A 26,344-nucleotide genomic window follows, 5' to 3' on the forward strand; every position below is an offset into this window, starting at 1 on the left:
GCATTTTGGGGCCTTCAGGCTGAAGGAATTTAGTTGGCAGTTTAACTCCCAGATAGCATGAGAAGTTTTTCCCATAATATTACTTCAGTAATTGGCTTGGTTGCAGACAACATCATTACTGTGGATGATTTTTCTCCCTGCAAACATCCTGATTGATTTTTCCGGACTGGAAATTTAATTCTGGATATTAAATGTCCAGAAATATTTCTGAGTCCCCTGAACAACTTTGCTGGCAGCTACCTTCACTCTCCTCACAGTGAGGCTCTCCCGACCATGACAATCGCCCCATGGTGCCCTGCTGCTGCTGCGGATGCTGGGGTGTGAGATCGGCTGTACTATACTTCTATAGCTTTACCATGGCAGTCCCTGGACATCCTAATTACAATCATGGCCCTCTCTGTGAGGGGCTGTACCCACACTGAACATATTCCCTGCCTTTCCAATAGCCAGCTAGTCTGCCATGCTTCCTAACCACCTCCTTCTTTGGCTTGCAGGGGAAGTTGAAAGCTCTAACACCAGACCCAGAGGTTTCTTTTCCCTTGAATGTCTAAGAACAGTCAAATTGAAGAGTCTCCTAGCACTTTTTCAGGCCCTCAGTGTCTCTCTGGAGAGGAAAGCCCCTTGTCACTGCAGACCACCTAAGTCAGTGAGGTGGTGGCAACACTGATAAAAATCAGGGCTTTCGCTCATCCCGGTCCCTATAGTGGGTTTCTAATCTGCTAAGCTGTTTTCCCCAACACAGAAACCCCTTTCTGATGGCATGCCCTGGGCTACTTATTCTACTGCTAACCCCTTCACTGCTCCCTAGCAGTCCCCAGCCAAACCCTACTGAGCTTCAGCTGCGACCCCAGCTGGCAACAACCATTTGTTGTTGTTTTTTCTCAGGCTGCATCTGCTTAGAAGCTTCCTTGCACAAAAGCAGTTGTAACTTCAGATTTCTCCTTGAGGACAGACGATTTATAGATTTAAACTCCCCAGCCTCTCAGTCGCATGACTTGGAAGAGGATGGGAACAGGCAGAGAGAAACTCCTGCAAAAAAGTTGTTCACCTGGAGCTAAGAGATGCTCCCTGAGACAGACACATCCATTCAAGTGTGTCCTATGCCCAATATGATAGACAGGTGTGCTTCCTTTAAACAAAGAGGATTGTTCCTTTAACTCAACCATCAGAAATACCCTGATCTGATCAAGCAGGGATATCTCCCATCCATATAGATTTTGTGATTCCCTTTGCACCAGCTGACTGCCTAGAAACATCTCTGCAGCCAAATCTGCAGTGGTTTCCCCTGCAGCAATTGGCGCTGGCTCGCCATCCTCAGCCAAATGCCTCTGGCTGTGTTACAGCCTTGGATTTTTTATTCTGAGAAATTTTTCTCTTTTTTTTTTTTTTTTTGTAAGATGTAGAGTCCTCCTTTTGAGTCTTTTGTCTGAAGAGAAATCTTGACTTCTATTATATTTGATTACTGGGGATATGAGAAGGAACCTTTCAGGCTGTTTTCAGTTGCATTCCTCTGACAACATGCCTCCTTCAGGTATCCCTATTAGCCAGCAGTTTTTGCTTCAAGTATCTTTCCAAAATAACCGACCCTGATTGATAGCTGTTATTCCTACCAGTTGGCTTCTGGGACATGAATGCCAGCAGACTGTTCTGAATAACCTAATAGCATTTATTGTTTTTCCTACCTGCTTTAGCAGAGTCCAGGTTTCACAATGTCAAAATACTCTGAATGTTATCATCCTGTGGAAAAGTTAAACCAGCAGATTCTGCTGTGGGCTTATAGTAAGCCAGCCAAGCGAGGAGAAGTGGTGCAGTCTGGTTTTAAACCATCAGTAGAAGAATTGCTACACAATGAAAGTCTCTGTTGGCCCAGTGACAACCTGAATCCGCAGAGGGTTGGGGCCTGTCACGGATGCTGCTGCTGCTGCACTTTGCTCTCTAGGGCTTGTTCTCTGCTGCCAGTGGCAAAAGCACACAGGGAAGTGCCCTGGCTGCATTAGGGACTGAAGGTTGTTTTAAAATAAAGGTTGAAAAATTAGTATATTTTCTGTATGTTCAACTTTGTACCACTGTTCTTGTACCACTATTTGACCATTCTTTCTCTTAAGCAGAAAGTTGTCTCCACTGATAAAGGATGTCACACTGTAAGTGTGCCTCTGTTTAGGTCAAATTGGTTTCTTATTAGTCAAACAAGAAGAGAACCATTTATTTTACTGTGTAATCCCATGGTAGAACAGCTCATGGGGTTGTCCATCACTTCAGCATAAGAGGTCCCAGCAATGGCTACTAATTCTCCTTTCTGATGCCACATAGTCACAAAATCTCTGGAACTGGCACACTGCTGTTGCTCTGAACATCAAACCATGCAGAATATACCTGTGCTAATACTAGCAAAACAGAACTAAGCCTCTACACTACTCTTACCACCAGAAATTGCAGAGGTTTGCCAGTCTTCTGTGCTGCCTGTACTGGTAGGAGAAATGCAATCGTATACAATGGTAAACCCTCAGATTGCTCTCTGGCTCCATTTTGGCCCATGCTAACTAATGCCCTCCTAAACTACTCACTGGCATAGTTTGAGAACAATAATGTTATGGAGACCGTTCCCAATAGGCAGTTTAAGGCAGCCATGCTGTTGTGGAAGCTGACTGTTTGCCAGCACAGATGTGAGCTGTGCCATGCCAATCAGCCTTGGTGTCTGGGAACATTCCCATGCACACCTGATTTACTAGGGTATATACTTACTTTACTAGCATGTACTAGCGTAGAGAGCCTACAGTACTAGAGATCCTGACTGTGAAAACACAGCAATAAGATTGGGTTTAGACAAGGCATAGAATAAGGATCTTGAATACTCTCCGTGTTTTGCAAGAGTATAGATGAAACTGCTCACATCTCACATGTTTTCCTGTTCAACTAGCCCCATTTTGACTACTACAAATTCTTCCAAATAATGCTAAGTAATAAAGTTAGGGAATAAGTGAGATTCGTCTAATCCTCTGTGTAGTTTGAAAGACAAAACTGAAATGGGTGCTTATGCTATGGGTCTGAGAGGGTAATTAGCTTGGAAATCAATGTGTATAAACATGCAGGATCCTATTGGACTGGGTGGAGATGCTGGATTCAGCAAATGAAAGACTTCAGGTTTGTGAACCGAAGGCTACAAGCAACAGGAACAAAGTGTGGAAACAAACAACATGCCTTAGGGTTTCTGAAGACCAAGATGGGTACAGGACTTTAATTAGCAAAGTGAACATGTGTACTACAAAATGTCCTATGCTTCCATAATAATTCAGAATTGCTGTTGGAAGTGGTGTACATTTATTTTTGAACACACATTGTTTAGTAGATAAGAGTATACTTGCCAAAGCCTATGCAAAAAGCTGGAAAATGATTTTACAAAGATATCCTCCTTTGTTATTCATTACAAAGGAATAAATTTGTAATAAATTTAAAAGGAATAAATTTGTTTTAAATTACAAAGGAATGCTAATTGTCACATTTTGATTACAAAGCTTGACTAGGATGAACTAACACATGAAATAACTTAAAATAGCTTTTCAGTCATTTCTTTGGTGAACTGAGCTTTGAGACCTGCATGATTGAGTAGGGAAGCCTGAACAATTTGTTTTAACTAAGATGACTTTCATAAATTTGCAGAGCTGGTTTTTAGAAGATGCTGGTTGTGGGGGTTTTTTTGGAGAAGCTTAAAAATACCGACACTAAATTCAGGTAAATGAACAATGATATCTGATAGTGACATGGTATTTTTGTAAAAAAAATGTCCCTGCTTATAAGATTTTGAGACTTCTCATCTTCAAATTCCTTATAAGCCAAGAAATTTTCCCTAACACTCTATGAAAACACATTCTTAGCTGAAATCTTTGAATCTGTGAGTATTGCTGCTGGATTTACATTTTCAAAAGCTATTCCACTGATAGAAATGCACAGGAAAACTTAACATGCAATTACTTAGATATAAGGGAGAATAATATACTCAAGCAATAAAGGAAATCTTTATATTCAGGCTACCAAAATAAACAGGGTAATATTAATGTTTAGTAAAATGGGGAGGAAATCATAGATCAGAATCAAGCAAGTATTATCTATTTTGGGTAACAGAAGGGTAAGTCACAGCCTAATGGGAAAGGAAGAAAATGCTGATTCCTTACTATAAAACTTGGCATGATGTCTTTGTTAAACAATGTGCTTACAATCCCATAGCATAACATTTCCTTTTACATATGTTTGAAAGCAGGACAGGATGGGGGGTGAGGTTTCAGAAGATGGGAAGAAAGGCTGTACAAATGCCAATTTTAAATAGAGAAAAAAGGGGGAAGCAGCTAATTATAGTCTTTTCAGCAGGAGGAAACCACTTGGAAGAGTCTTGGCCCTTTGGGAGAGATTGGGAAGCGAGGTAGCTGTCAGAATGGCTTTACAGCTGAGTGGTCCCAGCAGACAAAGAGCATCTGTCTAGGCAAGGAAAGGAGGTCACATTTAAAAGCAAGCTAGATTGGGTAGAGACAAAGAGTGATCCTAATCTCTTAGATACGTTAAACCTGTTTTAAGTAGCATCTACTATTGGTCTATTTGTGGGTGGGGGTGTTAAGAGCATCTTTTTAAACATAACCTGTTTTCCTCATCTGGGTAGAGACAAAATGAATATTTTTTTTTTTTTCCTTTGAAAGGGAAACAAACAAACAAACAAAAAAACCCAACCAACCCCTACCAGGCAAACTGGTAACTTGTGTGGGAAACAGATACATTGGAATGGGTTTCAGTCCGGCTTTTTAGTAATGTATTTCAAAGAAGATAAAGTAAAGATTAAATCTTAAAAAAACCTGGTAATGATGCTTGATCTGAGGGAGATGTTCTGCAGGAGGCCAGGAGGGAGCACAGCTCAGAGATAGTCACTGGGCCTTGACCCAAAATATTTCACACCTAGGAGGAAGTCTCCTGTTTCAGGCTTTGAAAAGAGCTTTATTTGGGCTACCAAACATCACAACAGGTAATAGGGAGCCTAATAACTCCATACTGGCAGTCTGCTATCCTTTCGCAGTACCTTTCTTCCTGAGTCGCTAAGGTATTTTAGCTTACACCACCCAGCGAGGAAGTTAAATAACACTGTTTCCTACTAGTTAACCCAGGTGCAGAGAAGTTATGGACAAGACTGTAACCTTTGCTCAGGTTGGTGATTGCTCACTTGTGTGTCTTACTCATAGCAGTCATTGGGACTGCTCATGTGTTTTAAATGCTCATCAACATGAGTAAGAATGATACTGCCCAGCCCAAATGACTGGTACACAAGGTTATATGGAAAGCACGTGCAAGAGCTGGCAGTAGTCTCCCGACTCCAGCACCTCTGCTGATCAAATAGGCAAAAGTTCAACAGTATTAAAATATGAAGTCATCTACTGCAGTAAAATCTAATTGCAAGAGGTAACACACGAATAAAAGAGCAGGAAAAAAGGACCGATGGACAAGCATCACCCAAAATTGTAGACCCTGTATACAATCAAAATTCAGTCCACAAAGTCCTCTCTGTGACATTAGCAGTTTTATTGGGTGCAGGAGCTGGTCTCACAGACGCTACAGCCAAAGAAAGACTTTTGAGTGCAGATGTCCATGGACCAGAGGAAGAGAAGCCAGATGTTTTCCTATTTTTAATGAGTTAAAATGTAGGTGGATGGAGTCTACCTCTGAATAAAAGTCCTTGGTTCTGACCTAGGAAAGATCACTAACTGGGTCTATGAAGCAAACATAGCCTAATGCACAGTATGAATTGTGTAATATTTTATGATAATATTGGATTGTTATGTTTCCCAAACAGAAAGTTTCTATAGGACTTCATACTCCCAGGGACTGCAGAACTTTTAAGTGGGAGAAAAATATTGCAAAAGTGACCATATTTACAGTCAAAGTGCTAACAGATTGAGGGTGGTTTAGCCAAGGAGTTGTAGCTACTTCACAACATGCCCTCTATCAGCTCCACCCTTCCAGCCATTTCTTTTGACTTGTGGAAGATAAATTGTCCCTGCAAAAGACGATGCTCCTGGACCAGATCTGCTCCTCTCTTGCCACTGAAAATTCCAGAGCCAGCATGAAGGCAGCAGCTTTTTATCAGGGTCATGTCTAAGAGGGAGAATTACAGGATGGCACAGAGTCAGCACAGCATGCTAGTTTCCATTCTCCCTGTTCTCAAGTGCAAAGGGTGTTTCCAAGTTGATGGTAATGATTTCTTGAGGAGGCTTTTAAAACTCAGATGTGTTTTTGTCCTATGTGAGACTGAAACAAAGCAATATTATTTGTGAGATAAATGCTAATCGTTCACCAGAAAAACCTCTGCCAAGTTCCAAAAATCTTTTGACTTTGCTTGAGCTGATGGAACATGTACATTTGAATTTATAAAAGCAGAGAGAGTTTTTTACTACAGGAAATTTCTTTTTGCCCTTAAAATAGCAGTTCAAGACAAAATAAAACTTCTTACATTCTCGCAAACTTCAGGAAATCATAAACTGCTGTCTTTTGGGGATTTTTTTGTTCATGTCTCATTTTTCAGCTCTTCATAACAGCATAAATATAGCTGAAATATTAAACTTTTATTTGTGGAGACTTTAGAGCCTGGTCAGAAGAGAAGTTCTTGAATTAACTCCATTCAGCAGTTTACTGGCATTGACACTACTCAAATAATCTTAAACCACACTCTGCTCAAGTCTACGCTCTTAATGATGATTCTTAAAACTAGACATTATGTGGTCCTTTTTCTAGCCCAAGAGACCTTGCACAGATTTATCTGGATACTGGGAACCCTCACATAGTTTTAGTCTCAACAAAGCTTGGGTCACGTAGAGAGGCTACACAGCACGGTGCAATTTTCCAAACAGAAACAGGCTAATGCAAGTAAATGGTATATTTTCTCGGATGCAAGAAGATAATTTTAGAAGGATTTCACAAGGTGGAGTCTAATGTAATACCTAATTCTAATATTTCATTAATAAAAACAATTACCATGTTCCTGACTCACATCCCTTTACTGACCATGGACAAGCTTTGGATCAAGCCTTATGTGAGCCACAAGTCAGAACTATTGTTGGGCAGATAGATTAACCTCTTCTCATTGATAGGAGCATGACATGGTGCAATAAGCAGGCAGTCGCTGCCTGCCAACATGCAGAGACATCTTATGATATTTAAATTGATTGCCCTCTAAACCACCAGTTTTGCAGGCGGCTTCAGTATTAGGTTGTTGCTGCCCGTGGACTTTCCTACATGGCAGTCTGGGAGGTATACTGGGCTAAGTCCTGTATTTTCTGACTTCTCACAGTTCCTGTAACAGTGAGTGGGAGCAGTGATTTGTCAGGTTTTAATGCAGTTTCCCTCCACTGCCCTCCCCAGCCAGCCCTCTCCAGGGGGAGAACTGCTATGCTGCAGCAACAGCAGTTCTGCCCAGACAACAGAAACTTCTGTGAGCAACGAGGTCGTGGAAACTCATGACAGCCAAATCCTTGTTTACAGCACCAAAACCTACAAGGTGGTGGCCACCACTACTGTTACAGTGATGTCTGTATGTGTGTTCTCCTGGAGCACAGGAATACTGTTTATGTAGGGACAGCTAGTTGTTACTTGCTATGCTAGCTTGTCACTATTTCTTTGCTTTTTCAGTGACTTATTTTTGAAGGTACACAAGATAGTATTTTTTACAGAATGTCATGGAGACCTATTGTATAAGCATACTCAGCTACCCATACTTTGGTCAAAAATTCATAGGCACTTTAAAAACTCTGGAGCATGTTAAGGCTTCTTAGGCATTTTGTTCAAATATTACAGTTTTAAGAGGGATACTCCATTCTGTGATCACAGGAAGATAACTGAATCCATCCTTAACGTAACTGCATTGGTTTTTATGGTGCTACAAAAAAGTTATATTTGAACACAAGTCTTCAAAACTAAATCTGAAAACTGAATGTCTCTCCATCAGGGCTTCAGAATAGCAAAGAAGGGGAAAAGCCTTCATGGATTTTTTTCCAGTCACTGTGCCTTTACAACTTTGTTTCAGTGCAGTTTGAATTACTCTTCTATTGAAGGTAGCATATATAATTATAAATTTGATGAGCTGGATGCTAACACAACACTCATCTGCTCTCAGATGTATAAAAAAGCTGTGCATTTCTGTCTTGACAAATTGTTATTTAATCCTAACCTTACAGTTAAGCCCTAGCTGTGTGCTCTGCGTTGCTGACCCGCTGCCTTTCTGCTTTAGAAAGGCACCTGATATGTGCCAGCGAGCTTGTTGTCGAGGTCACTTCCACTCTGGCCAATATCCTCCCTGTCACCTGAAGGCTCACACCCAGAAAAATACTCAGTGATTCATCACCCCAGCCTGGAAAGGCTGAATTACCCACTCAGGGTAATTTCATCAGCTGCTTTGGTCTGGATTGTAGGCAACTTCCTTTTCTCAGCTCTTTAACTCTGATGGGCCAGCAGGCATTTAATTGACTCTGTGCTACTCATTATTTACATATCTTCCCTACATATGGGTGCATCGTGTGTGTGCATGTGCGTGCATGTGTTTTAGTGACTTTCTTCAGGGAGTGAGTCATACTCTTCTGCTAAATCATTCCTCCACCACTGTCAGCCAATAAGGTCTATTTACACTATTCATATGCAATAGCCACAAATAAGAACAGCATGGTAAGTCAGGAGGACCTTGAAGAACATAGTGACAAGATCATGTCTCTGAGAGGCAATCTATACTGGAGCAATGCAAATGTGCATGTTTGGTGTCTCTACGGTTTCTAGTGCTGATCTTCATTTGCAAAACAACGTCAGCTGTTCCCTGCTTCTTCTCTTGTACTCTCATTCCTACAGGGAGACCTGCTAAAGAAAATGACTCAATAAACACAAGTAAAGGCAGAATTGACTCCATATAGATTTCCTATGTGGAATATCTGACTACTTTTTCCAATGTAGTATAAACTCTCCAAATAAACCCAAAGTTACTTTTCAAATAAGCTCAGCTTATATGCAGGCATTAAATGAAAAGATTTTCAGAAGAATTTGCAGTCAGTGCATAGAAATTTTAGAAAAGCTAGCCCTTGATAGTTGCTATGGTGCATATCACAAATACTTTGGAGGAAGCAGCAATTGTTAAACACTCTAGGAATATATACGATTTAGATTATAATTAGATTTACATCAGGAGGAATAGATTTAACACAGTTTTTTGGGCAAAAGTCAACATCTTTTTCCCTAAAATCACATAGAAACTATCAAGGTTGCATCCAGTGGAGGCAATGAGAACATATACCAACACAATCTAATTTTGAATCTCACCCTAATGACCTACACACCTTTAATCAGCTCTCACCGCTGTATCTGTGTGCATCTGTTTCAGACTGGGTTTATGCATAATGACTAACTGATTTTTAAAAAGATGTTCAAAGAAGTGCTTCACAATTACCTCTGCATGTGTAAAAGTGCCTCAGAACAGCCCTGACTTACAAATTACATCATTAGATCCAAACAGGAGCAAAATTCAGGATGTTTGATAAAATATTTCTTTTTCACAAGCCAGTGAAGGAAATTCAGTGTCAGTCCCATCCTGAGAAGATGGATGGTATCCTGCAATTAAGAGGCCTCTATTCTACAAAAAGGCATTTCCCTTTCCTACCTTCTCCACTCATCAGAACTGCGTTGCTTACTTGGGGGAAAAAGAATTGAGAGATGAGGTTATTTTTTGAAGAACATAATGCTAAACTTCGATTGCTAAACCCCTTGTCTGCCTTAGAGTGATATGCCAGAGGGATCAGGAAGTAACTGTTATCATGATATTGTTACAGAGGTGGCAAAACATACTGTGGAGACAGATGGACTCAGTCTGAGGCAACTTTTATTTTGCTGTCCTCTGGAACAGCTGAGGACATTCCCTTGCACTGTGTGTAATGGACCAACTCACTCATTCCCTAGAACAAATCATGCAGAAGCAAGGGCTGCTGTACTGAAGTAGCTCCTCTTGTTTCTTCAGAAGAGTTGTGAAACCACTTCATGCTGGATCTAAAAGCAATACTCTTTGCTGTCCCCCTAATGCTTCTGTCTCACATAAATTATTAAACAACACACATGGGCACTAACATACAGCATCTCATACAGCTTTGATTTGCTGTATTCTTCTGCTCTGTATCCCCAGCTGCTCACTGGAGATTGAATTTCCTGAAAACTGGTTCCTACATTTTTTATCTTGCCACAATACATCACAACCAGGAGAATCAGCCCCTTGCACGCTATGCAGAATCCCTTGTCAGGCCACCTGCCCCAATCTCAGCAGATCAGAGTAGCCAAAGCAGCCTGGCATCCTGAAAATGTGCTGTTAAGACCGCACTTTGCATTATTTGTGAAAGAAGTGCAGTATCTTTTATGAAATAAATCTTGCCACAACTGTCAGCACTCACTAGATCTGCTGGAGTATGGCTGCAATTACTAAATTTATTTTTAGAAGCAGGTGATTATGATTATTGACATGTTAAGCAATTGACATGCTAAACATTCACCTTAAGAGTTAGTTTTCCCACTGAAGAACTGAGCATGATTTCTGTCTGACAGAAGGATCACAAATACTTAAGGATACCATTATTCTGGTATCTAAGTCCTAAGACAAATGGTACCCTATATACTAGGAAGCATTTTCAGCTCGTTTTACAAAATTGTGTGCCCATGCCATGCTGACATGAATTTCTTTGAATTAGGTATGCTGGAGATCACATTCTGTGTTTGAAATGACGTCATTCTCCTCACCTTGACTCTTCCTCTTCTAGCTGCATTCTCAGATTTCCTCAGACTTTATACTTTGTTATGCATTTGAGAAGTTTTGATAAGCCATTTTCCTCTGGTTATGTAGAGTGCAGATTATAGTGAAAACACTACAGATAGACCTATACAAGGTCTGAAAAAACCAGTCGCACAGAAGGCCAGCTGGAAAGAAAAAGCTGAGTTACAGGAAAAGCAGCTGTATTTGATCTGAAGACGGATGGTCAAGGGGGACAGGAATTTCCATCTTGGATGCAAGGAAACAAAAGTATTTTTGGGTAGAAGTTACAACATGTATTGTCTGAACACTGGAGACCCTTTAAACAGATACTGAAAGTATCAGTATATCAGGTAATACATACCGTCACATTTAAATGCATCCTAAAAATGGTAACAGTCTCCTGGTTTTGCTTAATCAAAATGCTTCATATTTTATTTGGTTTTGATGTCCAGCAGTTGATGTTTTTAATCAGATGCATGCAGCTGGATGTGACTCGTTTCAGACCAACATTTTCCATTTGCCTCACATTAGTCACTTTTGGGAAAGATCAGCTTTCTGGGACTTCAGACCATTCGTTCAAGGGTCATCTTTTACTGACATTGGGTCTGTTTAGACAGAGGCTTTTTGACACAAATATTGCGTAAAGCATATATATAGCACAACACCCTCCGTGACTGTCAGCTCAGTGACAGAACTGGATGCTTCTGCCAAACAAAGGCAGGAAACAGTCAAAAGTATCTTGGAAGAAAAAGGCAGGAGGACAAAGAAGTAACCTTTTAGTCACCTCATAGTGTCCGGGCCATGAATACAAGCAACCTAGCTTTATTTAATTCAAGTATCACACTATCCTCTGACAAATTAACTAGATTTAAATAAGTTACACATTAAAAACATAAAGTAATAAAGTTTTTAAACTTTATCGACACATCGCATGACACTGTAAGAAAATTATTTCCAATATTGCCATTCACTGCATTTTAAGGTCTATTGCTCTTTCCATGAGCAACTTTCTCACCGAGAGGATGTATTTCAGTTGTACAAGCTCCAATCTGGACTGAAAACTGGCATCAAACCATCTGGATCCATAAAGCTAATAATGATCAAAAGTATGCAATGCTTTCAGAAGAGCTATGTTCATCTATCGTGTTAACACTGTAACACATTTTCCTCTCCTTGTGCTGTTACAAGGGGTGGCCCAGGAAAGTGCTCAGTACTTTGAAGCAAAGTGGATCTTGAGTGGTGTCTCGTGAGTTCCCCTGTCCTCAGACATCTCCAAATCACGGAGGTTGGAGGAGTTCACAGCGTGCTCCACCGCCAGCCTTCTGCGGGTGCACGCGAATCCTCTCCCTCCCCAGGTACAGCCCCTCTGGCGGTCCCAGGGAAGGCTGTCATGCCACAGCACGCTAAGCCTGAGGTGATCCTCTCCTGCCCAGCCGTGCCAGCCTTGCGGCCATGCTCCTCCATGCAGCACAAAGCAGCTGCAGTGCAGGAGAGGATCTGGCTCTGCAATTTATGGCAGGGGTGCACACTGAACTCCTTTTCAGAGCACTAGGCGCAGACAGACGAGGTTGTGTTCACTCGCACACAAGCGAGTATTTATTTCGTCCTCTGCAGACTGTCTCTCTAGCAGGCGCCCGCCTCAGCTTCCCGTCTCCTTGAGCAGGAGAGAAAACACAGGAGCAGAAGCCAAGGACTCCTGAATTCCAGTTCAGCTGCTGGTGTTGACTCATTGTTTGGCCTTACTTTGTCATTTAACCTCTCTGCCTTTAGTTCTCTTGCTGAAAAAGGACAAAGAAGCTGGATTTGACTAGGCAAGACAGCTCTCCCCAGGAAACAAACAGCATGGGGAAGCACTTTGGAGAGCAGAGGCAGCTCTCTCCCCAAGGCAGCTGGCCCTCAACAGAGCAAAGTACAAGAAGCAGAGCTGGACTGTGATGTGTAATACGCTACGGCTAATCTTTAACCTCTGAAAAGTATTTATTTCCTGAGCTCCAGTAGTGCAGCTCCCTGCACCCCGTGTAACGTAGACACCGAGGTATTCTCTGTCTCCCAGTTGTAACAAAGGAAGTCATGGTTTACCTCCGCTTACCAACAGTTCGGAGAGGGTGGCTGGTTGCCACATTCCCCTTGGAAAGAGGTCACAGAAGATGCTGCAGGTAGGACTAATAGGCCAAGCTTTGGACACAAAGAGGCATTTGAAGGAAGAGAACTGTTCTGCCTCAGAACATACCTGAGTGTCCTTGCTAACTGCGATGGACCTTGTAGATACCCATCATAACACCAACAAATCTACTGCATGAGAGATGAAAAGTAGTGCTGCCTGAATGGCCAAACCAATACAGAATGAAGATCTGGGTCAGTGTGTTGTAGCCTGGAGAATTTCTCCTAGCAAAATTTCATGGCAAAATTTATATTCCATGACCTTTGGTAAGGGTTCTTAACTACCACGTGTTCCACACATAATATGACTAGCAGTATCATGTCATGGTTTTATGATTAACAGCAATGAAGATTCAGTTTGGGTTTTGTTGGTTGTTTTTTTTTTTTCCCCTAGGTTTTAAATTTCTGACATGGTGGCATTTCTTCCTCAGTCATAAAAAATAAGACTAGAAGTTGTCATTTATCATTTGGCTGCAGAAGCTGAAGCTTAGCAAAGCAACCCATGGCTTTTGACAAAAGCATGAAAGCTGGCAAAACAAGAATCTGCCAACACAGGCACTTGCCAATATTAACAGATAGAAGAGATAGGAAAATATTTCAAAGCACTAGTGAAGAAGCTGAAATGCTCTTTAATTGAGGGGTGTCTTTATTTATCAGTTCAGCCAGGATGGAGATGGAACAGGGAGCTAAGCAGTTCTGGCCAACACAGCTGAGCTTGAATATCTGCCAGGGCACCAACTGACCAGCTGCTTTATAATTCCTATTGCTCTTGCAGGGAGGCAGCAGTGAAGCACCCAGCAAGGGTAGAAATCAGAACCTGGGCATGTGTGCGCCCTCGCAGAGCACCATCCGTAGACTCCCATCTACAAGGCAAGGGGCTGTGCTGGGGTCTTGCTCTGGGGAGGAAGTGCAGTTGAGGTGGGCCAGGAACAGAAGAATTGACTTCTTTTTTCACCTCCAAAAGAGGTCAAGCAGAGTTCAGAAGAAGCAACTCAATCCAGTAAATTATTCAATCCAGTTGGCCTTGGAAGGCTTACTTAGAGTCCCTGCTCCAACATGGCCTAAATTAGATGCTTCACAGGAAGTCCACAATGGAATTTAAACCACAGCCACCTATTTATGTGCCTCCATTCCTACCAGAATCACCAAAGCAGGTAGAAGGTGCCTACCATCTTTGCACAGCTGGTCTTTACTACCTGGGTGTGACTGTGCTGGCAGAGAAGCAAAGGCACAAGCAGTCCATCTTCAAGACTTGAAGGGAGGTGACTGAAAAGCACAACCATACTTTGCACCTTAGCACAGGGCCACAGGCAGACTGTGCACATGTAAGGTGAAGCATGCCACCAACCAGTCTGCCAGCATGTACCCTGGGCTAGTTGCAAGAACACAAACTGTTCAGACACGGCAGTGACAGGTACTGTACCAGCACCTCAGGCAAAAGTAACATCCCACCCCGACAGCTAAATATCCCAAGGCAGCAGCAGCTCAGAGAGTTGAAATGGGGGAAAGTTCCTACATGGAAGCATAGAGCCCACTACTAGCTCTTGTAAAGACCCAGGTTTTGCCACGCTCGGGAAGGTTACTCTGGTACATCAGTTCCCGCCCCAGCAAGGGACTGTGGTACACTCTGCTGGCAGAGATCTCATCCCTTAACTTCCCCCAGGCCTCTTTTTGCAGAAGGTTTGATCTGGTCTTAAGTAGCATCTCAGATCTCACACTTTAGCAAAGAGAAGCCAAAGCATGCTGATTAAAAACCTGATTAAAAGATATTTCAATGACTAATGTGTCACATGGAGAGATAACTCACTATCTGTTTCACAATTAGGGTATGGGCAAGCTGTTCTTCACAGAGGCTATACTGCACTGAAGTGATTTAATTAATACCATGCCTGCAGTAACGGGTTACGTGTATTAAATCACATTAATTTTACATGAAAAATCATACTATATATACTATCCTATAAATTCATATACTCATATCAAACACATGCATAATTATATGAAACAAGCTGCAATCTGGAATATGAATGTTGTCCAGCCTCATGCGGAAGGGCATTCTGCTTCACAGTGGGTTTGCAATCTGTTAGGACTCAGGTTGGCTCTGAAGTGGTAGTTACTTAATAGAGCTTAACATTTGGGAAGGCGATTGCACATAGTCAGGCTGAAGCAGGAGAGGACAGCAAAAAGTCTGGCAGGCAGAAAACTGAAACTCCAGACTCAAAAGTAAAGCAAAATGGGGTATATTAATGATCCTACCTTGTTAATCTGAGGTTCTCTGTTGCAAATACACCCTGAAGAGACAATACACCAACTGCACCTTTAGAAGACAGAATATACAGCATGATCAATCCCCTTTTATTGTCTACAGCTTGTCATCTAGAGAAGGCAGAATCCAAAATACTTTCACTGTTAAATAAGTGAGCATGGCTTTCTTTACTGTCTTTACAGAAAGCCCGAGCATTTCTCCCAGAGCCTGTTGTGATCAGCCTTGGTCAATCTTTCTTGCCCTTCTGATCAGGGGGTCTTATTTCACTAAAAGAAGGCACAAGGGGAGAGGAAAGGAAAAGCATGGGCATAATTAAAGCTCTCTGGAATACAACCGCATTAGCTGGAACCCCTGTGGGTTTACAGAAATATACTCTAAAAGCAAACAACCCATCAAAGGCTGAGCACAGGGCCTGAGTGACAGATACTGGCTTCTGCCACTGCTGCACAAATATCAGGAGGCCAGAAGTCAAAACGACATGCATGGAGGCACTCACTGTAGCTTCCAGTGCAGGCACTATGAAAGTGTCCTGCAAGAAGTGATCTGTCTGCTTTATGGTGAAAAGTGCTCTATGGAGAGCTTAATGTATGTTCTCTCAGCCTCTGCTGAAGAAGGTTTTATACATTTAAATGCACACTTTGATGGCTAAAGAACCACAGTTAATTGTACTGCCAGGCAGCTGCACAAAAGGAACCCCCTGTTCACCTCTGCAGCCCAGGTAGCATAAAAGGAGTTTTGATGGGGTTTGCCTGGGGGCAAATCTCAAGAACAGAGATTGATGCTTAACACTTATTTTTTCCTAAGTGACTTAACTGGATGCAAGTCCTGAAGGAAGCTGTTTCTGGAGACGGCCCAGGGTGTCCTGAGCTATTCTTCTGAATGGGAAGAGCTGAGAAATCTGTATATGGTCTGTAAGGACTCCTGCTCTCAAGAACTGGCCCTGCATGTGTCTATCTGTAAGCAAATTACAGTAAGCCTAAATTCAGTGATGAACTAGTGATGAACTAGTACCATAAACGAACCTTGGACAAGCAATGCATCTATTTGCTTTACTTCTGAAGGCAATGGGGAAAAAAAAACCCACAACAAAACAACAAAACCAAAACACAACCCAAATACCAAAAAAAATAAAAACCAAACCAAAACCCACCAACAAAACCAGAGTTTTAATATGGAGATCAAAAGTGAGGGACTAAAGTTTAAAAAGTTATTTTTAGGGAGACAGTGTGTATTGAGTAGTTAGGGAAACCCACGACCACACATATCACAAGTGCCAAGATCTTAGTAGGAATCAAAAGCATTGGAATTTTCTAGGGATACACAAAATCACCCTTTTTTTTTTTTTTCTTTTTAAAAAAAAAATGAACACCATCATCCTGGATGTTATTAAATAGCTAAAAATCATCAGGCTTCACATCTCAGGCCTGCATGTCCTGGAAAAGATTATTTCCTTGCTGCTCATGGCAGGATGTAGTGCATCTTCCTCCTGGCCATTGCAAACAAATGTGACTGGTTGGTCTAGTTCTACGCTGTATTTGTCATTAAGTCTAAAGAAGAGGCAAAGTTTAAATTTGTAACTTATAGTAACACATAGTTCTACTTCTGAAACTTGCTCTGACTTCCTATTTTATTACTTGTACAGAGACATCTTAAACTGATTAAAATATCCTGATTAATAAGGAAATAAAGAAATTAACCAGTTTCAGGAACCTTTTCATGTGAAACCAGCCCTGACTGAATTAGCCTAAATGATTTATTAGGACACTACAAGATGCCACCTCTGCTGCTCTCAAGGAATTAAATCAGAATAAATATGTAAATTCAGTTTGTTTTGAACAGATTCGATCTACTAGTTGATTTTTGGGGAAGAGGACTATGCTATTCTTCAAAACTTTTCTACATGACAGCTTTTTAATTTCAGTGAAAGAGCAAGATAAAACCTGATTTTTTCCTGAAGTTTGCTGAAATTAACTTAATTTAGGAAAGTTCTTTGCTGTTCACTGTCATTTTCAGTAGGAAAGAAGTTATTAATTTTTGGTTTCGTAAGGTAATTTGTATAGAGCAAATGCTTCAGAATGAAATAGAATTCACTGAGCTGCTGGCATCTTTTCTTGTTCATCTGGGCACTGGGAGAGCAGTTGCAAGCCAAGCAGATACAGCTGGTCCTCATTCCCCTGTGTCTATTGTAGGCATATATCACTGCCAGCAGCTGACTGAAGTCACAACTCCTCCTCTCTTTTCAAGCTATTATATTATCAAAAGAACCCAAACAATCAATCAATAATAATAATAAATAAAATAATAATAAATAAAATAATAAAAGCTACAACCTGGAAAATTGTCATTCAAACTTCAATATGATTTAAAAATGGACTGAAAATAACATGTATCTTCCATTCAAAGTTGTAGTAATTTTATATAACATGAAGGTATCTGAATCATCTGGAAATGTGGGTTGAAAGGATAAAAGAAGTAAGACTCTGTTAAGGATATAGACCTGTGTACCATGCAGAAATGCAGATCAGAGAAAATAATGTTTTTCATACTCTTAGGAGGTAATAATGACAATCTACAAGGCCAGTAACAAGGAGAGCTACAGCATAGGCACATGTTCAGCTCTGGATAACCATGAAGGTGTGGGAGAAGTCATAGTTACTGGCATACTTAGAAACTTGCTCTCCACATTGGGGATGGTTAGATCTAGACTGCAAAGGAAGGAAGCTGGAGGGCCACTTGTCTTCCCTTTCCTATTTTGCATCTTCTACGGCCAGTCTTGGCATTATGGCAATACCATTTTATCACTGCTTCTCAACTCTCTCAGCAAAGAAGTCTGCCAGACATTAGTGAATATAGTTGATCTATGCCAACAATGAGATATATTCATTCAGGTCACAGTCCAAATATGAAAAGTCAGAATATTTCCTCTGCTCTTCCAACCCTATGTGCTTAAAAGGGGACTCTAGCTTGCATGGTCACTGCTTTGAACTACTCTGGCAGCACTAAAAAGCTCTAGGTATAATGTCATTGCAAGGTCTCCACACTGGAGGGTAAATCTCCAGTGGCATCATGACTGTGTAGCATCTGCACTGTGTTCCTCTTGGATGAGGAAGCCTGGATCCTTGTACTCTGCCAGCTCTTTACTGCTGCACTAGATTCCTGAAGATATAATCAGCTAAGCCTGGGCTGCTGTGATGTGTAGGGCACCAACCTGCTACTCACAGGGTGGCAGAACTTGCATCTGTCACGGGCTGGGGCAGCAGAGAGTTTGAAGTCACTTTTGCACAGTCTCCCACCACAGCTGCACAATCTAGCCTATGATTATCATGTAAGACTCATCTCTTTTGCACTGTGGTATAAGCAATAAGGACTCCATAAACACTGTTTCAGGATCTGGAAGGTGGCAGCAACATGCCTCAGAAAAGTGCTTCCCTGATGCCTTGGAGAGGCAGTGGGGGGACGAGAAACAAGATTTAGCTTTTCAACGTCTTGGCATGTTTGAACCTCAGCAACCTGAAGGACAGATTTATAATGAAGTCAACAGAGCTGCACCGAGATCCTCTGAACCAGGGCTGCAACCTGTCCCCACAGATTCTCAAAGAGCAGGGACAGGTTTCAGCTCAGCTGCCTACACTGAAGACACTGGAGAAACATTGCCTGGGACAGCCTGGCAGAGCCAGAGGTTTTCAGTTCTGTTCATAGACCGTGAAAATAACTGCTCTCCCTTCTCCTAGTGACTGATACCATCCCTGTGACAATAACAGCCATTTGTTTCTTACCAAGGTAATAAATCTAACAGAAATTTAAAAACTGGTCTTCTTTTAAGTTCAGTGCAGCAACCACGGCAGCAGCAAACAAGAACAGTTCATAGTTTCTTATTTTATGGACGACTAAAGTTCAAAACTTACTAAAGTTCAAAAATTGTAGGCAGTCTGAGAAATAGAGTTTGGAAACCATTAGACCTTATTCTCTTGATAGCTTAGCTATCATTAGCTCTCCCTGTACAGCATTTAACATACGGCCCAAGTTACCGCAAACTTTCTTTCAGCAGTGAAACATAGGAAATGTATTCCTCCTAAGAAATATGCTGCCACTTGCACATACTAAATACATACGGTAAATGCTTGTGTGAAAAATATTTGATCCATATCAATTCCATAATGCAGTATACTTAAACCACACCACAGTACAGTTACTCCATAGACCTAGAACACCTGGGGACTGCAAAACATGATAAACCTGAACCCCAGAATTCTCAAATTCAAAATCATTGGTATGTGTTTTCATTGTAGTAAGTATATTTAACTAAACATAACTCTTCTCTAGGGAGAAAGGGAGGGAGCAAGAAGCCACATTTTATGTATGAGGAAATAGAAGATTAAGCAAAATTGCTTTTCTGCCTGGGAACTGCATCTTTGTATTGTAACACAACATTAGCTCCCAAGATGAACCTAACCAGTTTGTAGAACATTTGGTACAGTAAACATGATGACAATAAACAACTTACAAGTTAGCGATCAAGCTTCCCGAGTCCTACGACTCAGTCACTAAACGTAAGTCTGCACAGCACACTTACTCCAGATGCTTTACTGACTGAACGTAAAGATTAATTATCCTATGATTACTGTGCAGATGTGCCTTAAATAGTTCCCAACCTTACAGAAAACTGTTAGTACTATTGCCTTCTATTTAGAACAGGGCTTTCACCGCTTTCCAATTTACAAGAAGAAACACAGCCTGAAAGATCATGAGGTTTGAGGGTTTGTGAAGTATCAATTTCCACAGCAATGGTTATTATAATTTTTCTTTCCTACTTTTTAAAAATTATTATTCCCTGTGTAATCTCTAGCTTGAGCCAAGTGGCCAGTTCAGAGCTCTGATTTTTCCAGGTCAATAATTTCTGACGTCTTTTACTTTCACCTCTGCTCGCTGAGACATCAGTCTTCAAAAGCACTTTTCTACCTAGTGCTGAGTCGAACCAGAGCCCAACTTGCAGTCTAGGCTCTGCCTTCCACACTTCTTTTTTCCTCTGCAACTATCTGTTCTTACCCCATCAAGCCATTTGTAAATAATAATGGAAATTACTTTGGAAAAGACTGAACTGTTGGAAATGTAGTTGCCTGTTTAGGGCAGGAGGTGCATGTACCCGAAGTTTCTTGCCTACACATCTTTCACCCCCTCCTTAGAGCTCCCTTTCAAATCCTTTAAATGCCCTAATAGCACTGCATGAACCACAGCATACGGCATGTCCTACCTGCCAGTGATGAGTAGCAACCTTCTCACCCTATGCAGCCTCTCATCAAACAAAGGACATGAGTAACACTGCTGAATTCAAGCTCTGTGATAAATAAATGAATGCAGCAATAAATCTCTCTCGTAGAAGCAAGCTGCATCTCCAGCATGGGAAGGGAGGGAGCTAAGGACCCTTGTTTGTGTGCTCAGAGGAAGAATGATCACAGCTGGGACAGCCGAGCCCCAGGATATTGCACACCAGAACAGCAGACTCGGCACTTAGTGGAGCATTACTGAGGAGCACTGGTATTCCCCATGACTGAGAAGGAAGCCTGAGGGACTAACTGAACATTATAAATCCACAAACGCATTGTAACTGGTGGGTGGCTTAAAATTCCATATTATGTTGCATTTGGCTAGGTATTTGCTATTGCTGTGGTTTTGTCTGGGGTGAAAGCCTGGGAAGGGCTGGTTTTAAGGTCCTTTCCCCAGAAGTATCAGGAGGCAGCTGCTGGAGGGTAAACTCTGTTTACTCCATATGCTGAGCAAGCAGAACTCACATGTAGAAGTGAAGCAGGCTCCATATATCCAAATGATTTCAGCACAACACATCCTAAAGTGCGGAATCATGTACAAATAACCTCCTTACCTAGACTTAAAACAGGTATCAGTTCATCCCTGTAGAAATACAAGATATGCTCCTCCTTTTCTCCCTTCCCTATGTTCTCCCTTCTCTTCCCCCATCAGTTTCCGAACAGACTACCACTTCTGAACAAGGAAAAGACATGACACTCATGTTATACGCAGAATGAGATAATCAATGCGTGGTCAGACCATCACACAAATACTTCACACAAATATCCCTTTTCCAGAGCACAGGAACTACCAAGACCATATACACAATCCATCCAGCTTTGTAGCTTTTCCGAGAGCGCTTTAGCTGAGAGTAACCGACAGAGATGTACCAGCGTACTGCCTCTCCTGTCACTGTGCAGTGTTGTCTTATGTAAGACTTACATGATCATTGCCAACAGACTCTCATTAGTGAGAAATGAAGTCCTGGAAAATGAAGTCCTCCACAATAGCTGCGTTCTACTGAAATTTCATCACAACCGCATGACGAAGACAAGATTTCTTTCCAAAGAATCATACCAGTTGTCTTACGAATTTTGGATAAGCTGGCATAAATAGACTGTCACAATGCACCCACTAAGTTATTTAAAATTTCCATCATCTTCCCTATGCTTTCAGGCAAGTCAGTAGGATCTAAGTGCTTGTCCAGCTTTTCTTCACCTCTATTGCAGCTTAGGAAAAAAAAAAAAAATCAAAATCAAATCAAATTCAGTAAGATGTTCCAAATCATCTCTAAGTTGTTCCATTAAAGACCTTTCCAAGCAGAATTAATCAAGCCTCACAAGCCTCCATAAATAACTACAGTTACTCCTTTTTAACAGAACAGCTGCAAGTGTCTCATGGAAACAGTGAAGCACACGGCTCAAGCAAGAAAAGCTGGCTGGATAGCAGTTCTTCTGTAAAGAATTTAGGGCTCAGAGCCTCAGATTTGGCTTTCCACATGCCTTGCACCTTAGGGGGTGCTGCTGGCCTGGTGAGAGCTGGGAGAAGGGGAATGAGCATGGCCAAGGAGCTGGAGCCCCACCAGGGTGAACCAATGGCGTGTTAGCCCAAGCTGCCAGTGCTGAGAAAAGCCGTCTGCCCAACAAGGCCCTAATGGCCAGACTAATGGCAATGAGTTACCTTGCAGGAGATGCAATTTAGACACTAAGAAAACGTGCCTGATGGTGAGGCTACTGAAGCAACAGAAGGTGTGAGCCTAGAGAGGTTGTAAAACCTCCCTCATTACACACTGTATAAGCAAAAATGGTTCAGGTGTTACAGAAACAGGTATTTGTATGTGTTGGGACACAAGGATGGGTGAGATGCTTTCAGGGGCCCTTCCAGCAATTTAACCTGAGGTTTAACACTTTCAACCCATATCTTTTGCTTTCTGTGAAACATAATCTTCTGCAGTACTAATACCAGCTTAACAATTTTAGTGGGCCACACACCTGTCATTTAGTTTCCTCACAGTGAAAATGAGGGTGGAAAACAAAACCCCACTCTTACAAACTACATTTCACTTCCTCATAGAGCTAAACTTTCAGTTCCCAGAGCCTAGGACATGGGTTAAATGAGAACAAATTACCCCAGTTTTGAGACTGGGAGGCTTCAAGCAGAAAAAAATCAGCTAATTTCCTGGGAGACACAAAGGCTTCTCACTTTCTTGGAAATAATAAAAGACACATAAAAACTCCAAATCCCAGAATTTAATGAGGGCAACATTAAAACAGTAAATGAGAGAGGGAGGATAGCAAAATGTAGTAAGTTTACTAGTTCACAGGTGCATGTAACTCCCGTCACTGCAGAGTACTGGTACAAACACTATCTGCCAAGGATTGAATCGCTGTTGCCTCAGATTAATGTTTTACAAGAACAGTTGAGTAAATAGGTTTACATTGATGCCAGATTACAAAATGTTGTAATTAAATTAGAAACCATTACATTTTCTGTAGGACTGAACAGGCACATCACTGAACTCAACTGCACTGAAACAAGCAGTTATTCTGAAAGAAAAAACAAACATTTGTTTTTATAATCCAGTAACTTTTAACTGCTTCAATGTAACACTACAATTAAACAAGGTTGTTACTGTTCCTAATGCCTTCTAGACCTCTGTGCATAATCCTTCATCCCTGACATTACCGAATACAGAGTGATGAACATTGAACAATGATGAAAGAAAAAATATTACAAGCAGCAGATTTGCTCTAATACTGGGTGAATCATGTTTCTTTTTGTATGTGCCTGTTCACTCAAGTGTTAAGTATTTTCTGAATTATAGAACACATAACGTAGCTTCATCCCTTCTGGAAAGACAGGTATTAAATCATTTATAGGTTTAGCCACTTACACAAAGTACTCTGCTATCTCGAAGCTTTCAGCAGACTTTCAAATGAGCTTCACAGGAGTTACTTCAGATAAAATTCAGAAACACTGGGGAGCTGCAGAAGTACACTGGAAGAAGCTCTATTTTATGGCATACTTTCTTTGATCAGGAAAACAAAACCAGATATTAGTCAGCATTAGACATACATGGCTGAAAGTCCAAGCTATAGTGGACTTTCATGTGAAGAAAATCAAAGCATAAAACAAAATTGTATGGATGGTGTAGAAGAGTTTTCTAAGAAAAAATAGACTTAAGCAATCATCCTGAGGTTGCGTGTGTGCATGCAGGCGTGCATCCTCCTAATAACCTCGAAGCTACCAGAGAATGATGACAACAAGCTGCTGTATGGAGGGGTGTAGGTGCGTGTTCAGTTCATGTGCTGGGAGCAGGGCTGGCATTCAGCGAGCCTGAGGCAGGCTGGAGGGCTGACAGGATCCCTGTGAAGTTCAGCAAGGACCAACGCAGAGCCTGGCAGCTGGACCACAATAACCCTCTGCAGCGATACGACGAGTGACAAGAATCACAGAAAATATGAGTCTTGGGCAGGAGGTTCATACTCCAAGGCCTTCAAGTGAAGAGGAGATGACAATATATTCTTCCATCTCCTAGCTTAGACTCAAAATTAGTGTCTTTCCAATTTAGGAAGCAATTACAGACACTGACCACAGTAGTGCTGACAAGCGATCTTTAACTGCACATGGCAAAGGTGAGTGTGGCCAGAAAAAAAGACTACTTAAAAAGCCCAGAAATGGCTCCCATGAGCCCCATGGCAGCTCTTTTGCCATGTGAACTGAATGTGGCTTTTTGTCTGTTTTTGAAATATATTTCATTGACAACCTATTGCAATCTCATTATTCCCCTATTCTTTGATAAGTATGCAACTGTGGGGAAAACATTTTTCAGTTCATGCAACAGCAGAAAAAGTTAACATTTATCTGCTCACTTGATCATAAATACATCTGTGTCTTTGTTATACCTCTAAATTCCTATGTTCACTAAGGAAACTTAGAAAGCAAGGGGGAAAAAAAAGCATATGAAGTCTCAAAGAGAAGATGTGACATTTGAGACCCAGTGGAAGGCTGCAGACCTCACCGTCTTACAGCTTAAGACCTGAACATGCAAAACTGTTCATACTGAAACTTTGTTTATAGATGATCCAACAAGAAACCAAGAGAGGAAACTGCTTAATGTTCCTTTAGAAGAAACTTCCTAGTAGAATATCCTCCTTATGACAAATCAGAAAACCAAAGCGGGGCAGAGCAACATCCAGAATTGCCACCTAGAAGAAGAAACTACAGGAGAACTTGTAGAGGTTAAGTATTCATGCAACTCAAATGACAGAAAAGAAGCCCAAAAATATTTCCTGTTCCTTGGGGAGAACTGCAACTAATTGCATTGTCCATTAGAAAAAGATTTACCATTGAGCATAATGAAGCAAAACACTGCCTAAATCTGTGAGGACAGAAAAAACACCTCAGATTCTACACCACTGTCTTTGGACAGCACCCTGGCTCTGTGAAGTCAGCACAGCACCTTGGTGGACATCAAACCTGGATATTTGTTCTATTGTTGATTTGGGTTATTCATTCTCCGATATAATAGACAGTGTTGAAAAGCTATGTTTAAAAAAAAAACCAACCAGACTTTCTACACACAAGAATAGTACCCTGTTCCTTTTATCTTTTACCTTGTTCAAAAAATATGTCTCACTTAATTACAAAAGTCTATGTGTATCAAAAAATAATGTTACACCAACACTGTATTTGCCATTTATGTACCCCTGAAAAGGTAAAAACTAAATACATACAAATCCTTTAAGTGGGGCTGGGTCAGAGATTTTGTCCTCTGAGCTGTATTTTTCTTATTGGAAGTTCCATGCCTTATCTAAACTTACCAGCACCTAAACAGAAATTTCACACAAAGACACACATATACTTATATTTCTAAATTACTTGAAAATTGTAAAATTAATCTTAATAACTAATAATTTTACACTGCATGTTCTTTACAGCATGTTAGCACTCAAACATTTTAGTTATATAAACCTGCCTAATTATAACCCTGGAGAATGATTTGAAAAGCTCTTTTTTTTTTGAGAGCGCTACTATTCTTTAAACTGTAATATGTCAGCAAGCGAGAACCAGCACCTGGCTCCTACTTACCAGTCCACTTCAGGGCAATGGTCAGACCCAGCTACCAGTCAGCATGGGTTGTGCAGATGAGCAGCACACAAGGCTGCAGCTGGGAACAGATAACCTGCTGGTGCCTGTGCAAGTCCTGCAGGTTACCACCAAACCACAGAGCAGCAAAACAAAACTCATTAGTCTCGGGTATGGCTGAGTCCCCGAGTGGGGAAATGGAGAAAATTGCTTTTTGTATCAAAGATAAGCCCCTTTTTTTTTTTTTTCCCCTATGAGAAATAAACAAAAGCCAGCTTCAGAAAAAGCACGAGAGAAATTCCTGTTTTGAGACTGATTACTTACAGTGTGTTTGAGTACAGAATTCTTGGTATGAACAATACAAAAAATAAAAAATGTTTATAATGCAGATGTTCAAGCACCGATAAAACAAATAGCATGCTGGGTCAACAGCTAAAATCTAGAGTAAGGCAAAGTACTAACAAGTTGTAATTTTCAGGCCTGTACGTGTGCTTAGTTTGCAGACAGACATCAAGAATCATATAGCATGCTCTATGCAGCATCCTCCACTTCCTCATAACATATATGCAATGCTTCTGTCACTGTACTGGTGCTATTATCAACTTGTTGATGTATATCTCAGTGGAAAGACACCAAATTAAAGACTTTGAGGCTCCCTCTTTAAACTGCTATTGCTTTATATTCCCACTAATACTAGTAACCACAGACAAGTATCAGTTTGTATG

The 26,344-nt window shown here is 41.2% G+C and overlaps 1 protein-coding gene across 2 annotated transcripts in view; it reads right to left on the bottom strand.

Moving 5' to 3' along the window:
- Nucleotides 1-25,735, bottom strand: part of SNX9 (sorting nexin 9) — a 97,294-nt gene extending 71,559 nt beyond the window's left edge. Inside the window, exon 1 of one of the 2 annotated variants that reach the window (XM_030498869.1) lies at nucleotides 25,623-25,735. The gene's annotated coding sequence lies outside the window, so the exon portion shown is untranslated. Of the gene's footprint in view, nucleotides 1-15,217; nucleotides 15,483-25,622 lie in introns of those variants that run through there. The other variant, XM_030498870.1, reaches the window with a different exon arrangement.
- Between the last annotated feature and the right edge of the window lie 609 nt (nucleotides 25,736-26,344).

The sequence above is a fragment of the Strigops habroptila genome, chromosome 10, assembly GCF_004027225.2.
Source record: "Strigops habroptila isolate Jane chromosome 10, bStrHab1.2.pri, whole genome shotgun sequence".
Taxonomy (NCBI): Eukaryota; Metazoa; Chordata; class Aves; order Psittaciformes; family Psittacidae; genus Strigops; species Strigops habroptila.